The sequence below is a fragment of the Hemitrygon akajei genome, chromosome 25 (genome assembly GCF_048418815.1).
Source record: "Hemitrygon akajei chromosome 25, sHemAka1.3, whole genome shotgun sequence".
Lineage (NCBI taxonomy): Eukaryota > Metazoa > Chordata > Chondrichthyes > Myliobatiformes > Dasyatidae > Hemitrygon > Hemitrygon akajei.
Genome location: NC_133148.1, coordinates 56,673,757 through 56,700,360, shown reverse-complemented (window position 1 = coordinate 56,700,360; position 26,604 = coordinate 56,673,757). Strand labels below are relative to the sequence as shown.

Genomic DNA, 26,604 nt, shown 5'->3' with positions numbered 1-26,604 from the left:
GGGAGATAATCATGACTACGAGTCAGGAGACAGGTAGTTTGGTGACTGTCAGGAGAGGGAAAGGGTATAAAGAGGAAGAGCAGAGCACCTCCGTGGCCGTTCCCATCAACAATAGGTATACCGCTTTGGATATTGTTGGTGGGGACGACCGACCGGGGCAAGTTGCAATGGTTGCATCTCTGGCACCGAGACTGGACACAGTCAGAAGAGAAGGAGGGAAAAGAGGAGAGCAGTAGTGATTGGGTGTTTGTTAGCTGGACAGATAGGAGGTTCTGTGGCAGAGATCGAGAATCCCAGATGGTCAGTTGCCTCCAGGGTGCCAGGGTGTGAGATATGTCAGATCTAGTTCTCAGTATTCTCAAGAGGGAGGGTGAGCAGCCGGATGTCGTGGTCTATGTAGGACCAATGACGTGGGTAGGAAGAATGAGGTGGTCCTGAAAGGTGAGTTTAGGGAGCTGGGTGCCAAGTTAAGTGACAGGACCTCCAGGATAGCAATCTCAGGATTGCTACCAGTGTCACGTGCAGGTGTGTTTATAAATAGTAAGATAGTGCTGATCAATACGTGGCTGAAGACATGGTGCAGGAAGGACGACTTCAGATATATAGATAATTGGGCAGTTTTACAGGGAAGTTTGGACCTATTCCGCCGGGTCGGTTTACATCTGAACTGGAGGCGGACAAATATTCTTGCATGTAGGTTTGTTAAATAGTCTCCAGTGATTTAAACTAGATACGAGGTTGGAAGGGCAACAAGAGTGTAGGAACAGATGTATGGGGGAAGGAAGGAAAAGAAAACACTGATAAAAAGAGAGAAATAGGAGGAGAATTTCTTAAATGCATTTATTTTAATGCTGGCAGCATTGTCAGAAAGATGGATGAGCTTAGAGCATGGATCGATACCTGGAAATGTGAAGTTGTAGCTATTAGTGAAACAGGTTGCAGGAGGTGTGTGATAGGCAACTAAATAATCTTGGATTTCGTTGCTTGGGGTGTGATAGAATCGGAGGGACAAGAGGAGAAAGTATTGCCTTGCCTGCCAGGTAAAACAATACAGAGGTGCTCTGGCAGTGTAGATTACAGGGCTCATGTAGGGAAGCTATTTGGGTGGAATTGAGGAATGGGAAAGGTGCAGTAACACTTATAGGGGTGTATTATAGACCACCTAATAGGGAGCAAGAATTGGAGGAGCAAATTTGCAAGGAGACAGCAGTTATTTGTAGTAAGCACAGGGATGTGATTGTGGGAGTTTGTAATTTTCCACACATAGACCTGGAAGCCGATACTGGAAAAGGGATGGGTATTTTGGAGTTTGTAAAATATCAGCAGGATAGTTTTTTGCAGCAATACATTGAGGTAACGACTATTGGAGAGGTTGTGTTGGATCTGCTGATAGGGAATAAAATAGGTCAGTTGACGGAGTTGAGTGTTGGGGAGCACTTGGGCCCAGTGATCACAATGCCGTTAGTTTCAATATTGTTAAGGAGAATGATAGAACTGGACCCAGGATTGAGATTTTTCATTCGAGAAAGGCTAACTTTGAGGAGATACGAAAGGATTTAGAAGAAGAGGATTGGGGCAATTTGTTTTACGTGAAGGATGTAATAGAAAAGTTGACGTCATTTAAAGGTGAAATTTTGAGGATACGGAATCTTTATATTCCTGTTAGTTTGAAAGGAAAGATTAAAAGTTTGAGAGAGCCATGGATATCAAGGGATATTGGAAACTTGCTTAGGCAAAACAGAGATATCTACAATAAATATAGGCAGCATGATTAAATGGGGTGCCCGAGGAATATCTAGAATGTAAGAAGAATCTTAAGAAATAAATTATAAAAGCTGAAAGAAGATACGAGGTTGTTTTGGGAAGTAGGGTGAATATAAATCCGAAGGGTAACTACAGTTATATTAATAGCAAAAGGATAGTGTGGGATAAAATTGGTCCCTTAGAGAACCAAAGTGGATAGCTATGTGTGGAGCAGAAAGTGATGGGGGAGATTTTGAACAATTTCTTTCCTTCTGTATTCACTCAGGGGAAGGATTTTGAATTGTGTAAGGTAAGGGGAACACGCAGAGAAGTTACGGAATCTATGACGATTAAATAGGAGGAAGTACTGGCGATTTAAAGGAATATAAAATTGGATTAATCTCCGTGTTCTGACAGGATATCCCGAGGAACTTGAGGGAAGTTAGTGTAGAAATAGCAGGGGCTCTGACAAAAATATTTCAAATGACAATTGAAACAGGGATGGTGCCGGAGTATTGGCGCATTGCTCCTATGGTTCCATTGTGTATAAAGTGTTCTAAGAGTAAACCTAGCAATTATAGGCCTGTCAGTTTGACGTCAGTGATGGGTAAATTTATGAAAGGTATTCTTAGAAATGGTACATATAATTATCTGGATAGGCAGGGTCTGATTAGGAGTAGTCAGCATGGATATCTGCATGGAAGGTCATGTTTCACAAATGTTATTGCATTTTTGAAGAGGTTTCGTGGAAATTTGCCGAGGGTAAAGCAGTGGATGTTGTCTATATTGACTTCACTGAGGCCTTTGACAATGTTCCGCACAGAAAGTTAGTTAGGAATGTTCAATCGTTGGGTATTTGTATTGAAGTAGTAAAATGGATTCAACAGTGACTGGATGGGAGATACCAGGGAGTCATGGCGGATAACTGTTTGTCAGGTGGGAGGCCTGTTACTAGTGGTGTGCCTCAGGGATCCGTAGTGGATGCAATGTTGTTTGTCATATGCATTAATGATCTGGATGATGGGCTGGTAAATTGGATCAGTTGGTATGCAGATGATAGTAAGGTAGGTGGCGTTCTGGATAATGAAGTAGGTTTTCAAAGCTTGCAGGGAGCTTCCGGCCAGTTAGAATAATGGGGTGTACGATGGCAGATTGAGTTTAAAGCTGATAAGTGTGAGGTGCTACATTTTTATCGGAATATTCCAAATAGAACAAACATGGTAATGGTAGGGCATTGAAGAATGCAGTGCCACAGAGTGATCTAGGAATAACGGTGCATAGGTCCCTGATGGTGGAAATTCATGTGGATATGGTGGTGAAGAAAACTTTAGCAATACTGGCCTTTATAAATCGAGCATTAAATATCGGAGTTGGGATGCAATGGTAAAATTGTGCAAGACATTGGTGAGGCCGAATTTGGAGTATTCTGCTCAGTTCTGGTCACCGAATTATAGAAGAGATGGCAAAAAATAGACAGAGTACAGAGATTTACTAGAATGTTTCCTAGGTTTCAGCACCTATGTTACAGAGAATGTTTGAACAAGTTAGAACTTAATTCTTCGCAGCGTAGAAAGTAGAGGGGGGGACTTGATAGAGGTATTCAAAATTATGAGGGGGATAGATAGAGGTGACGTGGATAGGCTTTTTTTTCCATTGAGAGCAAGGGAGATTCAAATCAGAGAACATAAGTTGAGAGTTAGGGGGCAAACGTTTAGGGGTAACAGGTTGAATTTGTTTACTTAGAGAGTGGTAGCTGTGTGGAATGAGCTTCCAGTAGAAGTGGTAGAGGCAGGTTCGGTATTGTCACTTAAAGTAAAATTGGATAGGTATATGGACAGGAAAGGAACAGAGGGTTATTGGGTGATTGCGGGCAGTGGGACTAGGTGTGAGTAAGCATTCGGCACGGACTAGAAAGACCGAAATATCCTCTTTCCGTGCTGTATTGTTATATGGTAATATGGTTATATGAAATGGTGTGTTGTCCTTCATAAACGGAAAGCAGTTTAAGAATTTAATGTTAATATTGCAGCACCATAGAACTTTGGATAGACCACACTTTGTATCATGAGTATTGTATCCAGTTCTTGTAGCATCGTGATAGCAATAACTTAAAAGCTATGGTGAGGATGGAGATTGTAAGTACCACTAGGCTTTTTCGGATTCTAAATCCTGTCATGTGAGTAAAACTTGGGCGAGCCAAGGTCGTTTCCCTTTAAGAGATGGGTATGAGACGGGATTTAGTTGTGGCATTAAATATGAAGGTGTTGTTGAAGAAACTGGACAGCCAGAGAGGTTTTTTTCACTCGAGGTTGGAAGTAGCAAATATGAAAATGTGCAACTTTAAGGCGCTTGTAGGAATGCTTATTGGTGCTCTCAAATTTCGTCTTCCTTCTATGCAAAATGTGGCAGTGGTGTGAATTGCTAAGGGTCGTAGCCGAGTAAGATAAATATAAGATGCTTCAAGATCTTATATTGGCTCGGATCTAATAAAAGAACATTATACGTGATGGATGATTACATTGATTTTGTGCGAAGTAGTTGCGCTAATATCATAAGCCCAAGGTCCTGCACTCATCAATACTAATGTAAACATCGCGTTGATTTTACATTTTCTTCAGAGCAAGTAAGAGATGTTCAATATATACAAGTCATGTCAATGTCATTCAGATTTCTTCAGCAGTCTCAAAAGTATTCGGAAGCTAATGCAATAAGTCATGGGGGGATATCGTCGCCAATATGACAAATTTTGATTTATTTGTGTGTAGCAGGATCGCCGACAAGATAGTGTCTCATACAATACAAAAACTACAGAAGGCTGGAGCTCAAGCACGAATCACATTACCCTAAAACACACAGAGTATCCGTGACATCTATGGAGAACGTGGAGATAGTTACAGAAGCAAACGGCGCCTCATTGAAGAGCGAATTTCAGACTGGACTGGACAAAGATAAATGCACTATCCCTGATTAGGAATCACCGACAGGCTACGCAGCGACGAAGCCAACGAAAATGTATACAGCTATTACAGATTTCCTCGCAAACAGCTCAATTTATGATGGATATATTGCACCGTTGTCCTTTTTCTGTGACTCGTCAAGCTGCCCAAAAATATTAGTGAGTGTTTCCCAATGTAGCTCTTTTAAATAATGAATGAAAGGACGATTTGAACCGCAGTCGCTGGACACTCTCAGATAAGGCATTTGTTTCTGATTTCCAATGTCCGCATGATTGAAGCAGTTTCGGCATCACAATAACAGTTTGATGCAGACGTAAACAGTATGATTTGTGATATATGAGCCAATAATGCTCCACAGACACGCCGCATTTCGGCCACAGGTCTTCCAAGCACTACCAGCACAGTTCTCTCACGATAGTGTTTTATAAAAATATTTATATTCATGTTTATACTAACATTATACGAATACAATTTTTATCTGATAAACCTTTCCGTCGCAAACAAGAGAAAATCTGCGGATGTTGGTAAACTGAACAACACACAAAAATGCTTGATGAACCTAAGATGGCTGGCAGTAAGTTGAGTGGGGTGGGGTGTGGATTCAGTCGATGGTTCAGGACTGGAGAGAGAATAAAAAAAAACAATGCGGCGGAGATTTGAAAGATATGGGAGGGGAGAGAGTAACACCAGGAGATAAGTTAAACTTGGAGGGGGAGGGATAAAGCAAAGAGCAAAGTAAAAAGGACAGAAGACCGCAGAAGAAATAAAAATGGGCGGGGGTGGAGCACAGGAAGGAAGTGATTAGCCGGCTGGGTGATAACATGGGAGTGAATATGGGACGGAAAATGGTGAAGTAGTTGAGGCATTATTGGAAGTTTGAGAAATAAATGTCCATATCATCAGGTTGGAGAAGAACCAAACGAAGTATACGGAATAAAAGGTTTTGTTCCTCCAACCTATGTGTGTCCTTATCAGAACAGTGAATGACGCCATGGGTGGACATATCGGAATTGGAATGTAAAGGGGAACCAAAAAGGGGGTGAAACAGTAAGAAATCACGCTTCTTCTGTCGGAAGGAGCATAGATATTCGGCGACCCACAGACATCGATCTGGTGACTTCAATGTACTAACCTGTAGAGTACAGGGATGTTTTTTTTAAAGTCAGCCAATGGATATTGAAGAGCCTGTGAGATGGCAGAAAATGAGTTCCCACCGTCAATACACGCAGCTGAAATTGAGCGTATAAACCATTAGAAGAAGCGGTGGGTTATATGTTTACTGGAGAACATGTATGCAATCGACTTGCTGAGAAATGCCGTCAGGTTCCGAATGTGCTGCCACGCGCAGAATGCTACGGTGACAGTACAATACTTGATTGGATCCACTGTTTCTCTGATAGTCCTTGATAGTCACTGAGCAGAGATACAAGGCATAGTCAGAAACAAGAACACCGGAGATGGTTAAATGTACCCTCTTATTTTCTCTCTGATAAGCAGCCGAAAACCCCTTTGAAACACGTGCTGACCGATTCACGGAACGGCTGCTGGAACTCCTCTGTATATATTTTGGAGATTCTACTTGACATTGAATGTACCAGCAGGCATTATAACTAACATATGCTTCAGGGTAAGTTCATGTCAGTGTTAAGATTAGTCCTTTTGTTAACCATTAATACTGGGCTCTTATAACATCACCAAAGGTTCCTGCGACACATGACAAAGATTGTGATAAAACCGTGAGTGAATCAAACAATCAAACCCACAACCAGCAACACACACAAAATGCTGGTGGAACACAGCAGGACAGGCAGCATCTAATTTAACTGTCAGTGCTTCTTCTTTAGATGCTGCCTGGCCTGCTGTGTTCCACCCGCATTTTGTGTGTGTTGTTTGAATTTTGAATTTCCAGCATCTGCAGATTTCCACGTGTAAACCCACAACCAGCATTGGAACAGGGACTCCTGGGGGACAGAAAGAATAATTATAAAAAGTAGCCAAATACACAGCATTACCACAGCTTCAGTAATAGAACTGAAAGACTTGAATAAATGCTCCGTGTTCATGATTCCATCGTAATGAGTATGTTTAACGACCAGGGACAGTTTTAGTTTATCATCTACAGAACCGTATTCTTTGCTTGTATTTGGCTAGTACTTCACTGCTGTTATTGTTTGAGTGCAACTTTCTGCCATTATGTGCTCTGAACTATCTGACTCTCCTCCTTTATCTAAATATCTATATATAAATGTAGATATCTCCGACTCTCTGTCTCCCTGCCTCTCTCGATCTTATCATTTTACCATACCGCCTATGCTCCATTCCTGCCTCAGTGTCTCCTGATGTTGTTTATTTTTTTTTATTTTATTTCAGCAAAGATGCACAAATTCTTTCGCAACTGCGAATAAAGCAGCATGTATTTAACAGTCAAAGATACAGACCGAAGCATTTCATTATGACAGAGAGAAAGAGTCAAAAGCTGAATAAAAGGTTGTGGATGAGGGCAATTGGCGTACGATAATAGAATCCATGTGAGACACCGAAGAGGGAGGGCGTCCTCAGATAATCTTGAAATATACTGAGAGTATGCGGGTTGCGACGGCAAAATAGGAAGAAATCAAAATACAAATGGACAGATTGCTTGCAATAAAAGCACTGAAGTGGGACAGGAGAGGGCGGCTAATGACTAGGGGGAAAAAAAAAGATTGCAGGAAATGAGAGTGGAGTGTTTACCAGAACCTGAAAGTACACATTAGTCAATGCAGGCAACCAGTTTACATTCTTATCTTCACAGAATGCTCAGGGTCAAGTCTGACCCGGACCAAGAATCCCCTTATAACAAGCTTATATACCAAATTTTGAACCACAGAATTATTCAGAAGGTATCAATTGCCTTTCTGACAGTAATCAATGGGTGATTAATCCTTACTTGATATTTCAGAGATCTAAAATCCATTTCAATAAATACTGGTCTAATTTGACATTGAACAGCCTCAGTGTACAAAAATTTGTACACCTGTACAAAAGTATATATTTTAATATATTAATTTTTTGCGCATTTTGTGTCACTTTAGGAAAAGTAATCAAATTTCGGCTAAGAAAAATGGTATTCAGAGTGTCTTACTGCTGTCAGATGTAAAACCGTTTCGAATTTGACCCGAACAAAATGTGCTGGATAATGCGGTCATTTTTTGGTGATTTCATTAAGGAATATTCGCACGATGATACCGATTTATTTTAAGAATGACCAAAATTGGTCTGCAACAAGCTTTTCCATTTTAACTGACGAAGTGTACTGCAGCATTGGCCTTTGAGAAGAGGCTTTTCACAATATCGACAATCTGTGAAGCTGCAGTAGAAGCAAATGAGAACATTTGTGAATAAAGCCGACAGGAATCCATTGTCAGGGTAATACAGATATTTCCAGGGAATGACGAGAAGCAGCTCTTGACAGCTTCTGGACGTGTAGGCATCTAATACAGTGTGGAAAGACCCGACTAAGATTTTACTGCTAATGTTGATATTATTATTTCATCAATGGCTTTCTGTAGAAGCAATGTGTTCTACATGTTGTGTTCTGGTTACTGTTAAAGATAAGTGCTTGTGCCGATCAATTATAGGAATGTCTTGTTATCCAATGATGATGGAAGAAGGTTCTAGGGAACGCTGGACTGTCCGTCTGAGTTTGCGTCTGACATTGTGGCAGGTCAATGATTTTTATATATTATTTTTTTGGCCGGGTGACTCAGAGAGAAGCAGGTCGAGAAATCTGATTCACAGATTTCAGCAGCTTCACAGATGGCCGATATTGTGATCGATGAATAATAGTTGGCCCGAGGAAATGCCAGACACATCGAGCTTTGTAAGATTTTATGCCATGCGCGATCAGGTATTTCTTGCCGAAAGACAAAAGCGTGGGGGTGTTATTTACACAGTATTCAGATAAATCGCGGTTTACATGGGCGACGCCTCAATACATCACGGTTTCAGTGGAACCAAAGCCAAACAGAATTAGCAGCGAAACTTTTGGGAGGCTCTCTCACCGCTGTGGTGGTACTTGTTAGCGAATGTGAGGTGTAATCGAGTTGCATCTCCTCAGACACTGATTAGAAACTCTTGTCATTCTGGGGTCTCGCCTGGAACTTAATACGTGATTACAGGATATGGTAACGTCTGCCACAGCGATCAAGCATTGGTGCGATTTAAAAGGGATTACAGGAAAATAAGGCTGCTGCGAGGAACGGAATGGATATCATCAGCGGAAGTACTGATGAGAGTTTTAAGTTCGGTTCCAATATTGCGGAAAGTAACAATCATAGAATGGCAGCTTGGAGAAACGGCGTGCAAAGATGTTCTTTTAGTTCAGACTAACAAACACGTCGAGGGAGTGGATCTGGATGTTATGCTTGTGGTTCCTGGAGAGGAGAGGCCGTCAGTGAAGTTGATCGTGTCGGCAAGGGTGCAAAATTGGAAGTTCAGACACTCCTAGTTGAGGAGGAAAGTTTCAACACTTGTTTCTTCCGAGTGAGGGGGAGAAGTTGTGCAATAAGTGCTTCAGCGACAGTTGAAAAATTTGAATCGTGTCGGCAATTACGCTATGGGTGGATAATGACAACGTCCGCGGTAACTGAATTGTAGGCTGAGTATTTTCTCGGAGGTGAGGTCAACCACGAGAGTTAGGAGGAATATATGACTTCGGTGGAGAAGACCTCAAACATACTGGATTAGTGGCAGTGCTCCGATAATGTGAAAATACAGCGACCGGCAGAGAGTCCAAAGGGTCCGGCTGCTGTGATGGTAAGCTTTTGGAAGACAGCCAACTCATTTGCCGCTTCTGCGTGCAACTCTCAAGGTTTAGAAAGCGATGTCGGCACGACAGGAAGTGTAATGAAGCTTATGTCGGATTTTAGCAACATCTTTCAGCATAAATGGGAGAGGCATTCAGCCGCCACCTTTTCTGATAGACAGACAGTTGCAATCTTGCGGCTAAAAGGAGCATTTCATCTTGCTGAGTGGCGAAACGTCGCCCAGACACGGAGTGTGATTCATTAAGAGACCGATTTTCCCGTAGGATAGGCCCCCTCCATCATTTGTTGAACTGATCAGGAAGGTAAAAATTGGAGAAACGTGCTGGAGTAGTAGGAGGATTCTGTCAGCAGGGCACATTCCTCAGTAGAAGCCTCTGTTGCGAAACAGATCCCTGATGTCAGGCAACGAGCTGTTTACTGGATTTCTTGAAACAGTTTCAAGCCGAGGTATGTCGGATGATATTGGTTGGAACCATCAAGACTGTTAAAACCGACAGGGAGCCGAGCCAACTGCTTGGACGTACTAAGCAGCTAGTGAACTGTCCCCTTGAAAAGGGGAGCGGCCAGTATTCTCTGTATAACTGTGTTGAGAAGCGACATTTCAAGGGAAAATGCATAGTACGGGAAAAACATCAAAATGTCAATCAAAGGTTACTCAAACAGAAGGACAAAACAGGGAACTTTGAAGAGACCAACTAAGGGGACGTCCTGGTGTCTCGGGAGTCGTAGCGGGGTGTGGACGCTCCAATCAACTTGTCAAGGAAAATTGCAAGGTGCCAAACCCTTTTCCTGAAGGCGTAGTGGTCCCGGCTCCAGCTTATCGCTACAGATTGAACGCATTTATGCTAGACGCACATTTGAAATCGGTTTTCACTTTATTCTGCCATGTAGATCATTCCGCAATAGATATTTCACACATCAATCAGTGACGTCACGCCTTACAGTGGAGCTTTGGGGATTTTATGGTTATGGCTACCACTATGATGGTTATTTGTCGTTGAAGCGGCAGTTTCCGATGCAGACTTTGGAGTAGCCGAACCCCTTGATATTTAACGTTGGACAGACCGGTATTCGATTGAGAAGGGTGAAGCTTCATTTCTTCTAGGAGCAGATATTCCTAATGTGAGGAGGCCACTGGGAGTCTGCAAGGAGAGAGTTGGAGAAGGTTTTCTGAGAAGCTTTTATATTAACCCGACGTACAGATATACTTTGAGAAATTGCAAGACCATCTTCGGCAGGAAGATCACCGGAAATTAGTAAATGTGCTGTACTTCCGGTACAAACCTTCATATTGTGGCCTGTGGATGTAGTTGGAATGACAAACTGAGGAGGCATCTGAAATTTCCCAGAAGGCCTGATGTGGAAGCAATCTTTGTAGTCACATCTTTTTTTGTGCGTGTAATAGTGACGCCTGGTGTTCCTTTGAGAAAACCAGGAGGGCACGATCCTTTGCATGAAAGAAAAATACAGTTTGTTCATTCATCTTTCGTGACTCCCCGGTACCTAACGACAGGAAAGATAGAAGGATGGAAGCATGTTAAATTTCGAAAATGCCTTTTCTACTGAGGGGTTGATGTGCGTTGTTTCAATTGTACTCCCGACAATATCCGAGAGACAGAGGATGTCGTTTTTCAGATAAAACATAGAGAGCGGATGTTTGGAAGCTTCTGCTGTAACAGAAGGAAGCTGGCATTATGAATGAGTCACGGAGTCCCTGTTTCTCCCCGATAGATGTAGTGTCTAAGAGGTACGTGACAACAATACGTATCGCCTGTTGAATCTCACGTATTGAACGGATCAGTATACTACTTTGTGGCTTCAGGATTGGAAGGCTTACCTGCGGGAGCGAAATTGTTTCTCGTGCGGGACCTAAGGAATGAGTATTATCGTATATCTATGGGTGAAGCTGACAAACAGAAAACGACATTTTGAATGTGAAATTGGAATCTTCCATTTTCCACGAATGCCCCAGGACATGTCGGGTGTACCAGCCTCGATCCCACGCATCGTGGAGAAGAAGGTGGACACATGAGCAAATGTACATGGATGGTCACATATTCTCCATCTCCAACCACAATGTGCGCGTGGCGATTCTACCGAAGATGTTAGGCCGCCTGAAAACTGAATGGTTAAAACTGTGTCCTTACAAGTGCCTGCTCTGCAATATGTGTGTCAACTACTTTGGGCACTCAAGATACAAAGTGGATACGGATCCTTCCAAGGTAGAAGCTGTGAAACATGTCCATAGCCAGGGATGTGAGTGTGTTAATCACGTTACTTAGATTTTGAGGGTGCAGCTGGAAGTTCGTGAGGACTACCGCAATGTAAGCCACCCTTTGAATCAACCACTCTGCGTTTACCCTGCTTGGGGAAGAAAGGGAGGAGGGCAACAGTGGAAGATGACGAAGTTTATCTTTACTATTCTTAGCCTTTAGGAGCAGGCTAGGGTGAAAACTAGAAAAATAACAACAAAAAAACTTCTGGTTTCTGAAGGAGCAACTGCCAATAGAAACTGTGCTGGTCTTGGCAGACCCAAAATTGCAGAATGCATTCCTTGCGGACTCCAGTTGAGAGTGTTTAGGCCGAGTTCCATTTCAGAAATTGGCATATTCCTGTTGCCTTGAAGTCGCACGTGATGAAGTCCATGGAGCGGCTGATAATACAGAATCTGAGGCCACAAACCAGGCACGCCCAGGATCCTCTTCAGTTTGCGTATAAGGAGAAGGTGGGAGTGGAGGATGCTATCACGTATTTGCTGCACAAATCACTCTCTCACCTAGAGGGGATCAGTTGTGCTGTGAGGATTACATTCCTTGACTTCTCTAGTGCCTTTAACACCATCCAGCCCAAGATCTTAAGGCACAAACTAACGGAGATGGGAGTAGACTCTCACATGGTGGATTGGATAGTGGACTACTTGACAGATAGACCTCAGTATGTGTGGTTGGGAGACTGTAGGTCTGACACGGTGGTCAGCAGCACAGGGGCGCCGCAGGGAACCGTACTCTCTCCGGTCCTGTTCACCCTGTACACATCAGACTTCCAATATAACTCGGAGTCCTGCCATGTGCAGAAGTTCGCTGATGACATGGCCATAGTGGGGTGTGTCAGGAATGGACAGGAGGAGGAGTATAGGAAACTGATACATGACTTTGTGATATGGTGCAACTCAAACTACCTGCGTGTCAATATCACCAAGACCAAGGAGATGGTGGTGGACTTTAGGAGATGTAGGCCTCATATGGAGCCAGTGATCATTAATGGAGAATGTGCGGAGCAGGTTAAGACCTACAAGTATCTGGGAGTACAGTTAGACGAGAAGCTAGACTGGACTGCCAACACAGATGCCTTGTGCAGGAAGGCACAGAGACGACTGTACTTCATAAGAAGGTTGGCGTCATTCAATGTCTGTAGTGAGATGCTGAAGATGTTCTATAGGTCAGTTGTGGAGAGCGCCCTCTTCTTTGTGGTGGCGTGTTGGGGAGGAAGCATTAAGAAGAGGGACGCCTCACGTCTTAATAAGCTGGTAAGGAAGTCGGGCTCTGTCGTGGGCAAAGTACTGGAGAGTTTACCATCGGTAGCTGAGCGAAGGGCGCTGAGTAGGCTACGGTCAATTATGGATAACTCTGAACATCCTCTACATAGCACCATCCAGAGACAGAGAAGCAGTTTCAGCGACAGGTTACTATCGATGCAATGCTCCTCAGACAGGATGAAGAGGTCAATACTCCCCAATGCCATTAGGCTTTACAATTCTACCGCCAGGACTTAAGAACTTTTTAAAAGCTATTATTAATGCTTTTTGAGATAGTGATTTAGATGCATATCATATTTTTTTACTGAGTTAAGAATTGTATGTAATTAGTTTTGCTACAACAAGTGTATGGGACATTGGAAAAAAGTTGAATTTCCCCATGGGGATGAATAAAGTATCTATCTATCTATCTATATTTTTGAAAACTGTCGATTTCGTCACCTGCACCTTGCAGCCTCTGAGCGAAACTTCTACAAAGACAAATTGGTGTTTCTGTCATTGAAGTTGCTTGTGGTTGGGTGTTATCAATTTGGTGACAAGACAAGTTCGAGATCAGAAGCGACAACAAGCCAATCACTTATATCCTGACCTCGGGGAAATTCGATACCACAGTGCATAGTTTGTTGGCGACGTTGTTTGCCAGTGATATCAGTTTGACTACCGGCTGGGAAGCCGTTCCTCTGACGTTCGCATAAAGGAGCCGGAATGACAAGGCTGGGTAGAACAGAGCTGTGCATCATTTGTGAGCTCCTTGTTATGGCATTTCACAAACTTACTGCAACTAGAATGCCCTGAATTTGAAGTAGTTGCCTGCTTTGAGCACTGAAAAAGTGGCAGTAGCTCCGAGATGTGTCCCTTCTACAGTTACCATTTGCTCCGCTCTTGCGAAATAGGATATAACTCAGGTTAAAAGTCGAAACACTCTGCTATACCCCTACTGCTGAGAGAATGGAACAGACTCGAGTGGTGAATCACGGTTCTATAGGTGGTCATGTCTCTTCTCGACATGACATATCATTCCTACCTGTCTTTAGCTCAATTGTTTAGAAGTCGCCTCATGATGCTTAACAATCATTAAGAGACCTACCGTAGGGGATTGGGATCTCTCCTGTATATTCCAGCTTTCTATATGGCCATGTAGCCATGAGACAGAATGGAGTATTTTCCGTTTTCTCTTTGTAATTACTCTGCCGTAATAGGGAGGCGTTTATTTTGTGTTAAGGAGAATGATTCAAGAACACTGAATTCCTTTGCAATTGTTTTAGCTATATCCTTTTACAAGGGTAAAGGAGACAAACGTTATCATGAATATGGACACAAGTGGTTGATGATCAGTAATGAGCGTAAACATATTCCAGTATAAGCACCGGTTAATGTTTTTTTTTAATGTTATACAATTTTCAATGCCGCTCTAGCAACCTGTGCCAATCTTTGAAGCGGTATGAGAATGTGATGTAAAGTCCATGTTACGTTCATTCCATCACGGATTACTTGTGATATGACTTACGTAGGAAGAAAAAAATCACAGGCAAGCATGATAGGACGAAATGTTTCGTAGTGTCTGCATACAGTGAGTGCCTCTAGTGTTGTAAAAAAAAGAGATAGTAAGTGATTTGAAAGTGAGAGGAAGTGTGGAAGACCCGAAATGATAGGAGAAGAGAGCTGGGGGAGGGATGAAGCCATGAGCTCGGAAGTTGATGGACAAAAGGGATACAGGGCTGGAGAATGAGGAGTGTCATGGGACGGAAGGACTTGGAAGAAGGACGCGGGTGGGGAGCACCAGAGACAGATGGGGAAAAACAGGGAGTTATTGTCAGAGGGAAAGAAAGGGGGAAATAAATAAATATATAAATAAATACATGCATACGTACATATATAGTGATGGTAAGACGGAGAGGAGGGGCATTAACGTAATTTACTGTAATCAATGTTCATGCCATCAGGTTGGATGTTTCTCAGACGGATTATAAGGTTTTGTTCCTCCAACCTGAATGTGGCTTTATCTCTAAGGCAGAGGAGGCCATGGATTGACATATCGGAATGGGAGTGGGACATTGGATTAAAATGTGTCCTCGGAGCGACCCTGCTTCCTCTGGCGGACAGCCCGTAGATGTTCAGTGAAGCAATCTCCCAATCTGCGTCGGGTCTCACCAATATATAGAAGGCCACACCGGGAGCATCGGACACCGTATATCACACCAGCAGACTCATAGTTGAAGTGTCGCCTTACCTGGAAGGACCGTCTGGGGCACTAACTGTTGGCGAGGGAGGAAGTGTGAGGGCAGGTGTAGCACTGGAGACAGTTTATCTACTGATGTCAATCTCTGAAGACAGTTTATCTGCTGATGTCATTTCCTTGATCACTCTGTCTTTCTCTCTGGTGATAGCTTTTCCACTGATGTCAACTGTAGCCGAAGCACAGCGGTAAATCACTGATAGCTCCTCTTATTTAGCACTCGAACATGACCCCACTAAGGAGCACCAGGCCATTTTCTCCCACACCATCACCGACCTTATCAGCTCTGGTGATCTCCCATCCACAGCCACCAACCTCATAGTTCACACACTCCGCACTTCCCGTTTCTCCCTCCTACCCAATATCCACAAACCGGCTTATCCAGGTATACCATTGTTTCAGCTTGTTGCTCCCCTACCAAACTCATTTCTGCATACCTCGACACTGTTTCATCCCCTTTGTTCAATCCCTTCCCACCTATATCCGTGACACTTGTCATGCTCTGGCTTTTATTTTCAATAATTTCAGGTTCATTGGCTCCATATCGTCTTATTTTCATCATGGGTGTCCATACCGTATATACCTCCTCCCTCCACCTGGTAGGTCTCATAGCTCTCCGCTTCTTTTTGGATTCCAGACCAAACCCGTTTATTTCTACCACCAGTCTCCACCGTCTACAGAAATTTGTCCTTACTCATAATAATTTTTCCTTTGGCTCGCCCCGCTTTATTCAAACTAAAGGTTTATCCCTGGGCTCCCGTATCGCTCCCAGGTAAGCCTGCCTTTTTGTTGGCTATGTGAATCAGTCCATTTTCCATGCCCATGCAGGTATTCGTCCCCCACTTTTCCTTCGCTACATCGACGACTGCTTTGGCGCTGCTTTCTATACGAATGCTGAGCTCGTTGACTCAACAAATTTGCCTCGAATTTCCACCATGCCCTCAAATTTACCTGTACCATTTCCAAAACATCCCTCCCCTCCCTTGATGTCTCCGTCTCTACATCTGGAGACAGTTTATCTACTGATATCTTCTATCAGCCCACGGACTCTCAAAGCTACCTGGTTAATTCCTCTTACCACACTGTTACTTGTAGAAATGACATCCGCTTTTCTGAATTCCTTCATCTCCGCCGCATCTGCTCTCAGAATGAGGTTTTTCATTCATCTCTCCCATTTCACCCTCATCTGCTCTCACCCGATCCTCCGCCACCCCACTAGGGATAGTGTTCCTTTTGCCCGCACCTAGCACTCCGCCAGCCTCCGTATCCAATATATAAATCTCCAGAACTTCAACTGGATCCTACCAACAAGTACAACATTTCCTACACCCCCCTACTTTCGGCTTTCCAAAAGGATCCCTCCCTACACGACTCCCTTGTCCATTCGTTCCCTTCCCCATCACTTCCCAGCGATCTACCTCCTGGCACTTATCCTTATAAGCGGAACAGGTGCTACACACGCCCTTACACTTCCTCCTTCACTACCATTTAGGGCCCCAGATAGTCCTTCCAGCTGAGGCGACACTTCACCTGTGAGTCTGCTGGTGTGATATAATGTGTGATATATTGCTAAGACCCGACACATTGCGAGACCGCTTCGCTGAACACCTATGGGCTGTCCGCCAGAGGAATCAGGATCGCCCAGCAGCCACACATTTTTATCCAACGTCCCATTTCTATTCCGAGATGTCAATCCATGGTCGCCTCTGCTGTCGACATGAAACCACAATCAGGTTGGAGGAACATCACCTTATATTCCGTCTGGGTAGCTTCCAACCTGATGGCACGAACATTGATTTATGTAACTTCCTTTAATGCCCCTCCACCCCTTCTTATCCCATCTCTAATTTATCACATTTATTTACTTGTCTATTTATTTAGTTATTCATTTATCTATCGCTATATCTGTTTGTTTGTCTATCTATCTATCTATCTATGTATGTATCTATCTATTTATCTATCAGTTTGTCTATCTATTTATGCGTGCATGTTTTTTTCTTATCTCTTTCCCTCTCCAATAACTCCTTGCCTGGTTTCCGTTCTCCTCTGGTGCTGCACTCCCCCTTTCTTTCTTCCAAGGCCTTCCGTCAGAAGATACTTCCCCTTCTCCAGCATTTCAGGCGTGTCTGGTGTGCGATGAGAATAGTGAACCTGTGTAGTCATGGTCGTAGCGAAGGCGAGGCCTCAGCTAATGCTGTTCATACATTCACGAATAGCATTGCACATGATATGGATGACACGGGAAAAGACAAATCAGTAACTCACACTTCAATAGAATGGTGCTATTGGAGGTGATTTGTCGTGACAGGATTTATGACATGTAAAAATCATTGGGGATTGTAACCTTGCATTTGGGATTGTAAGTTCAAGTCCTACTGGTCTAATTGAACTCTTTGAGTAAGTAGCAAATGAATTTATTGAAAAGAGAACAATTGATGCAGTACAATTGTATTTTAGTAATATTGTATTGCCCTTAAGGCATTAATTTAACTGATTATTTTTGTGCATTAAATAAGTTGTTTGTAAATATTTTCTAGTTAATGGTAAAAGCTGATAACTACGTTACAGTTTAACAAAAGTTAAAATTCATTGTCTATGGTACATCACGGCATGTGATGACGTTACCTCCGGTTTCGGCGCGTTTTTGGGTAACTTCCGGTTCGGAGAATAAGAACAGGTGGGGTCCCTGCCTTACGGCATGAACGTGAAAAGATCCATGTCTACCCACAAATCATCATTATAGAAGCAACGTTGTAACTTCATATGAGAGTAGGCATGTTAAAGTAAGCATACTAACGCGGATTCTGTCAAAGGATACGAAATTTGATGAGGTATATTTTCTTGTGCCATTGAAAGCATTGCTAGAAGAATGGTGTTGCCGTCTATCTAAAACCGTTGATGGTCAGTACACCGCATAAATGCTTAAGCAGATTCTGCCTATATGTTGTACTTTTGACGAAACTCCTTTGTAATACACTTTGTTATAGTTTAATTTTATCAATTGTTTACGATGCAAATGTGGTCTTAAGAATGAAACACACTGTATATGTTTGCATTATTTTATCAACAGTTTTCACCATACGATGTTAATGTGCAAGAGTCAATAGTAACTGGTCAACCTTACTACGACTCTGTCTTCATTGGCTCTGGTTTAACGTTGTATTTAGTCAGTGTTTCAATACACTGCACGAGAATATTTCAGTGAAAAGGTGGAATCATTAGATGTTTTGACAAGTGGTACGATGACTTCGCGATCGAGCACCCGGTCGTTTCCATCCGGCGCCAAGAGCAGTAGGACGTGGCTGCCACTGCAAAAGCTAAAGCAGAAGCTCCCAAGGTGCGAGCGTCTTACGCTAACCAACAGGCTAGAATGAAAATGGAAAAGGCTGCTCGAGAAACAGAACGTATCACAGCAGACGCACAAATTCAAATGGAAAAGGCTGCAAGAGAAGCGGAAAATCAGTTGGAAAAGGCAAGGAAAGATGCAAAGTTAGAAGTGCTGATCCTACAACGAGAAGCTGATGTAGCCGCAGTGGAAGCACAAGTGTTGGAAAACGCTGAAAAATTTATCGTTCTAGATGAAAAAATAAAACCTCTATCAGAAAGGGCCGTATCAGAGCACAGCAACGAATATGTCCAATCTCAAATTGACATGCAGATTTATTCTCCCTCTCCGTACCTGCCTTTAGCGTCCCATCACATGTGAAATCAGAGGGAAACTTCGTTGCATCGAAGACAACTAGGGAAGACAACTCACAATCTCAACCCTGCAAGAAACTCAGGTCTGAAACGGCTGACTACAAATACTTCCCGACACCAAATTTACCGGATCCGGCGAAAGCAGAGGCAAAGGCCAAACTCTGAGCATCGAATCGCATCATGAACGTACAAGCTGGAAACATTTCCAAGGGTGTCAGCCAAAGACCACACTAAATTAGGAGAACTCGGAGTTTCATTCACGAGGACTGAAGGTGCTATAGAAGACGAATATTTAACTGGCCTGTTTTATCCGGATACTTCACAATGAATTGGACCAATTTTGGACAAGCTTCCATTTGGGCTGCAGGAAAGGTGGGTGTCTATTGACTCAGGGTACAAGGAAAGGACGGTGGTCTATTCCCTCCCTTTGTGTATTTTAGTAGGTTTGTGTGCAATGAGACGAGGAAACGAAATAACCCTAGCTCTATCAATCAAGATAGCACCACAACTCACACCAAGCCAGTCAAATCCGTTTTGAACAATTTTGTCATCAATAAACGCGTCTCTGTGTACAAAATCGAAGTCTCCACAAACAGCGATGACCCGAGCAAGAAACGTCCATTGGACAGTAAACTCCACCCCCCTCAAAATACAGAATGTTCAGAAACTAACCTTTTGACGAAAGAAAGGCCCTTCTCAAGGGAAAAAAAATATTTTGAGTGCTGTTCCTCTACCGTCCACCTCGCCAAAGAGTGTCCGTTCCCCGTAAAATGCTCGGATTGCAACAACACTAATCACGATGGGGCCATGCATCTCAGTCCGTCACTGCAAACTGTAAAGGCTCCTTCACTCTCACAGGTGGACGCTGGGGAGTGAGAGGATAACTGCGATACAACTATTGTCAGCTAGAGATTCACAGAAGATTGCTGTCCATGTCAGTTACCCCGATGTTGGTCAAAGATCTACCTCACTAAGGTATACCCTAAGGGAGCCAAAGACAAGGCCATTACAGCCTATGAAACCCTGGAGAACTAGAGCAGCGTCTCACTAGTTAGACCAGAGTTTTTTCGAGTAGTTTAGAAGAGTGTATCCATTCCCATACTAGCTCAGAACATCCTCTGGCATCACAGATTTATATATCAAGAAGGCAGAAGGCTTCCAGCTCGAGTCGCTGGACGGCAAAGTTGTCATCTGTCTCCCTGCATCCTTAGATTGCAACGGAGAGCTTGAATAACCGATCCGAGATTCCGACGCCAAGCGCATTGCTACGCCTTCCCCACTCTGCCACATTGCAAGCATATCCCAGAACTGGATCCAGAATCAGAAATAGTCCGGCCACTCAGTAGAGACGTTCTTAACGTGCAGAAAGTCAGGCAGCTGGTCAATGAATCACACCACGCCCACTTTTCCCATCGTCTGGATCTGGGCTGCCTAGTGATAGGGGAGGTGTGCCTTGGAAAAGTGCACAAACAGACAGTTAACACGCTCAAGACTAACGTGCTAGATTGCGGCCGCCATTCAATTTTTCTGCCTTGCACAAGCGTTATGTGTATCAACGATGCACAACAAAAGCAAAAACATTGAGTAACTGAGAAGACATAGAGACAGTCAGTCTTCGCTCAAAGTGAGCACGACAATAAATTTGCTCCATCAGTGAAAGACACCATCTTCTTAAAAATAATGGACACTAAGGTCTTTAGAGACGAAGCAAACAATGGAGTCGCCCCACTACCGTTCAGAGAGCCATGCCGACGCTTGCCAAACAACACCGAGTAGGCTGTCATGGAGGCCTTCACACCCGATGACTGTGCTCCAGCGATCAAGGACCTAGATCAAAGGTGGAAAACTATGCTCACACAAGGAGTTTGGGTTACCTTTGGGAGATCACGATCGACACATTCACGTTCTCCGTGCCGACCACCAACAAACCAATCACCCGCCGTGGAATTCTCTCCACTCTCAACGGCGTTTTCGAACCCTTGGGACTACTGTGGCCGGTTACGATCCAGGGAAGAGCCCTCCTCAGAGAACTTATCTCCGAGCTCTCCGACTGGGATACTCCGCTACCAGAAGACGAGCAAAGCAGATAGGAAGCTTGGACAGATTCATTTCAAGACCTAAGACAGCTTCATGTCCCATATCGTGTTCCCTGCTCTCTGAAACCAGCCAACGCAATAAAACGCAAACACGAGGAAACCTCGATTGGTCATGACAAGGAAGAACGAGCAAAATAATTTAAGAACCTCGTATCCAGTTTAAAGGAAATTGGTGAAATTGTCCATATTTACCTGAATTTTAAAAAAAAATACACTGGGATACGCTCACTGGTAGGATTTTTGCACTGCGTTGATGATGCTATCTGTGACCGTTGGAAAAATCGATTGCGCCAGCATATTACTGCTGCATGCAAGCATGGAGGTGACCTGTAAGTTGTAGGTGGCCCCATCCCACGACGGATGTGGAAGTGCAGCATGGAGACACTGGACTGGGAACAATGCACATCACTGCCAAGTGATCGTCTTCAGCACACTCTTGTATCTGTCCCGGGTGAAGATGTCATTTATTCAGTGGGTGGGAAAAACCTTCGCGATACACCTTCCATCCAACACTCTATTATGTGTTGTGTGATAATGTGTGGATTGAAACTACTGAGCTGGAGACTGTAGGCTATTGTGTTGCCGGTATTATCGTCAATGGAACTATCTGTCTACTGGGCAAGGAGGAGAATGATCTGGACTTCTGTACCAAATTGTCATGATGTGGTCCGTGAAATCCGCATTCGGGTTCATGGTCCGGTCCATCCATACTTACTCCGGGTTTTCCTGTTTTCACAGGTTCCATTCGGTGCCTTAATTGAGGCACCTGATTCTCGTTTTGTGCTGGCTCCATAATTAACTTCGGGATTCAGCTTCAGGATGCTGTACTGTTCCCTCCGGTTCCTTCCTTCTGAAGCCTTGCCTGGTACCTACGCCTGAAGCCCTGCTGCTAGTAGTTCCTCACCCAGCCTAGGAGTGCCTCACACAGCTCAGGAGTGCGACGCCCGGCCCCGGTGTACCTCGCCCAGCCCGATGCTCGAGATTCCTCGTCTTGTGCTGGGTCGTCCCCATCCGTTTCCTCTACAGTTTACCTCGGCAAGTACACTAGACAACATCCCGGCCCTCCGTCTTAGACAGCATACCGGCCCTGCTCCTAAGAAAGGGTCCCAGACCTGCGTCTTAGAAAGGGGCCAGGACCTGCTCCGTACTCAGTCTCACCAACCCATCGAAGAGCCGAGATAAACCTAGTTCAAGAGCCACGCTGTGTGCTAGTGATTCCTCGCCAAGCCCGGCGCTGGAGTTCCCTCGTCCTTTCCTGGCGTCTCTCGTCCTGTCGAAGACAAGTCCGAGAACCACGTCCAGTCCGAGACCGGTCTTTCTATTCTCCTCCTGTCCATGTGTCTCGTCCGGTCCTGTAGCCACACCATGACCTGTAGCCACTTCATTTCCTAATCTAAACCCGGGTTCCTGTTCCGAGTCAAGACCGGGGTTCCTAGTTCCAACCAAGACATAGGTTCCGTGTCCTTGCCCTGACTCTGTTCTGTAGTACTGTGTTCCCTGTCCATTTCTGAGCTTCGTGTCCTCATCCAGTTCTGGTGTCACTTCCAGTCCATGTGCCTCACCCAGCCCAGGTGTACCTCGCCCAGCCCGGTGCTGGAGATTTTCTACAATCGTCCTACACTGGAGATTTCTCGTCCAGTCCAAGCCACGTCGAAGAACCTCGTCCTGTCCAAGCCAAGTGCAAGAGCCTCGTCTTGTCCAAGTCACGGCTTTGTGTTCCCGTCCCGTCGATGTGCGTCGTCCTGGAGTTCAACGTCCAGTTCTGTAGCCTAGCCACGTCTAGTCCAGTAGCCACGTTTGTCCTTGCCTAGATCCGGGGTCAGAGCCCGAATAGTGAAGACCGAGGTTCCATGTCCCAGTCCAGTCTCCGGCCAGGGGTCCTAGCACAGGCACCTAATTCCTAGTTTCTTGTCGTGGTCCCGCGTTCCCCATCTTATTCGTAGTCCTGGCCCTGAATCCTATTCTTGTCCAGGTCCTATGTTTCAATGCCCATCGTCGTTTCTTCCTTACTCACTTTGCTATCTCTATAAACCATGTGTTGTTTCTAACACTTCAGTGTCTGTGTTTTGCATTTGGGTCCTCTACATCGACACCCAGCTTGAAACACAAAACATCTCGTCTCATTCTGTATTTTGACACTCGTTCCAGGAAATTCAACTTAAAGTCATATCTCCTCCCTTTTGCAGGCCCTATGCATGCTACTATTCACCAAGACCTCATTTTATATTAGCTGAGGGAGATTCTCTGCTATGTTACAAGCCACTGCTCGACAGCTTCACCAGACTGTTCTTCCAAGAGATTTGGAGTCGTGTGCCCTCCCTGTGGAAGATTGCCAGCTGCAACGGGTGCATTTCTGTTTTCAGAGATAACTGTAAAAAGGGGGATGCCAAAACATTAAAACAGAAACCAGCAAATCAGTAGTATCACTGATAAGTGAGGTTGAGATATTGCTGACAAATTGTTTTGGCGTGATTTTAACCAAGTAGAGTAAACTGCAGTTTTTAGGTCTTAATGTGTTGAATGCACAAAGTTATTGTTTATTAAACTCTTGCAGATGACAACAAAATTTCAGTACTATGTTTGTTTTCTAAGATATTAATTGACCTAACGAATGTCAAACTATTGCCATGTTCTATTCTAGACCGAGACTAGTTGCAGGGGTCGTTTTACTTCTACCTAAAGACTGGTCTAGAGACTACCGTTCTATACCATTTACATTGTGGCCTCATAAAGATCCGGTCTGGAGTGTGTTGCCCTTAAGGCATTTATTTAACTTTATTAATTTTCCGCTTTAAATAATTTGCAACTTTTTTTCTAGTAAAAGTTAAAGGGTGATATCCACTTTACAGTTCAACAAAAGTTAAAATTCATTGTCTATGGTACTTCGCGGCGCTGGTGACGTCACTCCCCGTTTCGCCCTGTCCTGTCGGTAACTTCCGGTCGCACCGCGTGCAGCATGAACGTGAATTGATCCATGTGTGCCCACAAAGAAACATTATAGAAGCAACGACGTAAGTTCATATGACAGTAGAAATGATATAGTAAATATATTAACGCGGATTCTGCTAAAGGAAAAGACGGTTAATGAGGTTTATTTTCTTTTGGCATTGAAAGCATTGGTGGAAACAATTTTTACAGTCTACCAAAAACCGTTGATGATCAATACATTGCATAAATTCTTAAGTGATTCTGCCTATACATTGTAACATCGATCAGACTCCTTTGTAATACAGTTTGCTTTAGTTTTACTTTTACCGTATTTGTGATGCAATATGGTCTCAAGAATGAAAGACTCACAGTATATATTTGTGTTATTCTATCAACAGTTATCAACATACGATGTTAATGAGGAAGAGTGAACAATAAATGGTTAACCTTACTACGACTCTCTTCATTGGCTCCTTTTAACTTGGTGTATAGTCAGGATTTCTACTCACTGCAGGAGAACACTACAATGGTAATTGTCAAAAATCCTCATGTACACTTATTTGGAATTAAGAAAGTGCAGGGAAAATTAACTACTTGAAATCGTAAGTGTCTGGTATACGGAACGCATATACAGTTAGTAACGGGATGCTATCTGTTTGGAGATCCAAGATTAGCAGTATGCCGTAGGTATATGTTGTATCCCAGACTGTTGTTTACGATTTTAAAAATGCCCTTACAGGAGAATTGGGAATGAGCGTAAATATCTTTACACATGCCATAAAATGGCATTGGATAGAAATTACTATTCAACGATCTAGTTAGGGTCTACTCTTACGATACGGAAGGATTTCGAGGGAATGCGCAGCTGGGAGAGATTTGCAAATTATGTCCATTAAACGGGCAAAATACGAGTTTGTTTGTAAACATATCAGCTGGTAAGGATCAGAGACATATTGGGCTTCACATTTATAGTCCCCTCAAGGATGCACGGTGTTACGTATTCAGGCAACAATAAATGTATGTGAGTTAGGCAAGGGTTTTTATAACAAATTACACGTTTATTAAACACTGAAAACAAACCCCCTAAAAGTAAACAAACAGTAACGTAACCGGAAATCAGCTGCTGTGCAGCAGCTTAAACAGTTCTTAAAGCGATGCAGCTCAAAAATTTCTTAAAGCGATGTTGCAAAAACAGTTCTTTAAAGTGGTATTGCCAAAAGTTCAAAATGCTCACAGTCCATTTAAGAAGGAGAAACTTTTTAAGACGATTTAAATTCTCTTTCACGTCGTTTTTCTTCAGTTTTCAAAGGCGAACTCTTCCCACGAAGAATGTTATGAAAAGTGCCCTTTCCTTTCACACTGACCTCAATCTTTTCTGCTACCCAGCAGAGATTAAAACAAGAACAGTCAACGAATTCCTTCTGAATAAGGATCAAATAAGGTCGAACCTGCTTCACCGTCGAATTTCGATTCTCTTCGATCTTTAACTCCCGAACTCCGATCTTCACTCTCCACTGATTCTTAACCAACAGTATTGTAACGAAACTGCTGGCAATGACCTGTTAAACTTTAGGCATGAGATAAAACTTCATTTTTTAACTAAACTGCGTCATCACATTAAATCACGCAGTAGCATCAAGTCAACTTGGCAAATCCATCCACGAACTGCCCCACCTCACAGGGAGGGGTCCTCCTTTTGTACCCTGTAAAAAAAAACCTGTAACATGATCTCTACTGGTGGGAAAATTACGTCACTCCACCATCACAAGACCGTTACCTCAATTCCAGTATAGCACCAATGACAAGGGTACCACTGTCACTTGTCACGAGTGCGTAACAACTCCCTCCAAAAAAACATTTTTGGTCTGACAAGAACAAAAATTTTAACAATTAATTATAAGAAAAACAAATGTATAAATTTTGTAACATACACAATATACAATACCATCAGATAACATCTTACAACTCACAATACAGTAGGAGTGTTACAATTGGGAAAAAAAAACTCCATAAAAAAATTACATTGTACATTCAACATCGTGATAGACAATCAGCAACCACATTATCTTTACCTTTAATATGAGTTATCACAATATTGTACTCTTGTAACATCAAACTCCAAATTAATAATCTTCTGTTTTAATTTTTCATCTTACTCAGAAAAACTAACGGATTATTATCAGTGTAAACAATAAGTGGTTTTTGAGTTGTACCAACATATACCTCAAAATATTCTAAAGCTAAAACAAGAGATAAAAATTCTTTCTCTATTGTCGAATAGTTTCTTTGATGCTTATTAAATTTCTTAGAAAAGTAAGCTACTGAATGATCAACCTCATCACCCTCATTCCTTTCCATTAATACTGCTCCTGCAGCCTGATCTCTAGCATCTACAGCTAATGAGAAAGGTTTTTCAAAGTCAGGTGCTTTAAGCACAGGTTGTTAACATATCATTGTTTTCAATTTTTCAAATGTTTCTTGACAAGGCACTGTCCACACAAACTTCACATTCTTCTGCAAAAGGGTAGTTAATGGAAGGGGAACATTAGCAAAATTCTTACAAAATTTTCGATAATATCCCACCATTCCCATGAATCTTCTGAGA

The 26,604-nt window shown here is 43.2% G+C and overlaps 1 pseudogene; it reads left to right on the top strand.

The window, feature by feature from the left end:
- Positions 1 to 18,646: 18,646 nt before the first annotated feature.
- Positions 18,647 to 23,557, top strand: LOC140716314 (kelch repeat and BTB domain-containing protein 4-like; annotated as a pseudogene).
- The last annotated feature ends 3,047 nt before the right edge of the window (positions 23,558 to 26,604 follow it).